Source organism: Coenobita brevimanus, chromosome 21 (genome assembly GCF_032717465.1).
Source record: "Coenobita brevimanus isolate Jiangsu-jjx chromosome 21, ASM3271746v2, whole genome shotgun sequence".
NCBI lineage: Eukaryota > Metazoa > Arthropoda > Malacostraca > Decapoda > Coenobitidae > Coenobita > Coenobita brevimanus.
In genome coordinates, this window is record NC_136974.1 from 35,493,633 (window position 1) to 35,495,723 (window position 2,091).

At 42.4% G+C, this 2,091-nt stretch overlaps 1 non-coding gene across 1 annotated transcript; it reads left to right on the top strand.

Annotated features, from left to right (window-relative positions):
- The first annotated feature begins 313 nt into the window (after positions 1–313).
- Positions 314–432, top strand: LOC145392291 (5S ribosomal RNA). Its single transcript, XR_013895963.1, has one exon. It is a non-coding gene; the product is annotated as a 5S ribosomal RNA (ribosomal RNA).
- The last annotated feature ends 1,659 nt before the right edge of the window (positions 433–2,091 follow it).

The following is a 2,091-nucleotide window of genomic DNA, read 5'->3' on the forward strand; positions in this document are numbered from 1 at the left end:
GCCAGACAAAAATACAGACAGAAGATAGATAGACAGACAAAGATAAACAAAGGCAGTCAGTCTGAGATGGAAAAAAATAAAAGGGAGAATGAGAGAAACGAAGAATTATATCACTGAATCTACAAAACTGAATCATTAACCTTTTCAGCACAACTTCTTCAGGTAGTTGTTCAGGTTACCATACGATTTAATTAAAGGTAAGAGAACACCTTAACAGAGGAAGAATTAATGCAGACCATATCTCATCCCTCCTTCGAAAAGTTCCTCTTAAAACTGATGGTCAGGAGATACTGGTGAAATAAAAAGGAGATTATTTTACGGCCATACCACGTTGAGTACACCGCTTCCCGTTCGATCAGCGAAGTTAAGCAACGTTGGGTCTGGTTAGTACTTGGATGGGTGACCGCCTGGGAACACCAGATGCTGTTGGCATCCCTACGTCAAGTGGGGTTGGTGGAGGATTAGTGCCCCTCCCTGTAAAACAATTAACTCTAAGCCCTTGGCCACCCTGTCTGGGATACATGGCGTCTGGCAATGAATGAATGAAATTTTAGTGAAAGGTTAAGAAAAATCCATCCCAGTTTTGCAATAACATGGGAATCACGGCCACGGCAACCACATAAAAATAACCTGTATTGTGTAGGTCAATAACATGGTGATGGAGAGGCGATGACTTATAGGAAATTCAGTCTTGCTTTAATTACCACGAAGAGCAGGTGAGGCTGGAATGGCTGGCTGGGAGAGGGTGGTGGGGAGGGACGAAGAGGGATAAGTGGGGATGTAAGGTGGAGGAGTAAGAGAGGGAAAGGTAAAGTAGGAAAAATATAATAGAAGTCAAAGGAATGTGAGAAAAAGCAAAATACATGGAAAACACACACACACACACACACACACACACACACACACACACACACACACACACACACACACACACACACACACACACACGTAAACTTTCTATCCATGATTAGGCTTCCCCAGAGAACATGCGAAGATATACCACAAAAAAAACAAGATTGCATTTAGGTTCCTCTTCCGGCAAAGATGATAAAGAACCAACCTAACTACGGCGATGGAGAACGAATACGCCCTAGGATCAATGCAGTAATAGTATAGTTAGAGTGTGTCATCCACGCTCAGTAGGAAATTGCCTCAGTAGAATGACCTGAATCAACACAAGAAATTTCACTCCCCACAGGGTCACTGAAACCGGAAATGAGCAATATATTTTAGCTTCTTTTTTCTTTGCATCTGACTCCGGGTATAGAGAGCCCGTTCCCTGAAGCCCAGCAGGGGTCCTACGTTCCACATGCCTATGTTTGGTAATTCTGAATGACTTAGATGTAATTTCATGACATCCTACTTTTTTTTCCGTTTCATTCTTGTTAACACCAAGTACACTTCTATTTAGCTTAAGGGCCACAGTGTTGTTATCTTAAAGGCTTTCTAGCAACCCATCTTCAGCGATTTATTTTGCATACACCTTACTCTTTTTTGTATAATATGTATGCATCTCCGTTATCGAGCTAATACGTGAATAACATACAAGATGATATGAACGAAACAAATGCAGAAATAAACTGATGAGAATAAGGTGCAATGTAGTCTCCCCACCTGAACAGAGTATGACCCAAGCGTGACCAAACACTGCAAAAAACAAGTGAACCAATCTCCCTCAACCTTTTGAAGCTGATGATAAGTTTCGATTATAATTTGGTTACTGGCAGACGATTTTCAGTGGGTTCGGCTAGACACCTCTTTGACATGGGGTTAGAAGCAATGCCCATTAACATATTCACTAAGATGGACATTCATTTTTCCTCTCGCATCCATCCATCCATTGCCAGACGCCATGTATCCCAAACGGGGTGGCCCAGGGCTCAGAGTTAATTGTTTTACAGGGAGGGGCACTAATCCTCCACCAACCCCACTTGACACGTAGGGAGAACGTTATGCCAACAGCATCTGGTGTTCCCAGGCGGTCTTGTAAAGGAGTTAAAGGAGTGGCGCAAGAGAAAGAAAGAAAATGATATAAGGTTACTGACGATGATGATGATGATGATGATGATGATCTTATGGAACACAGAACAC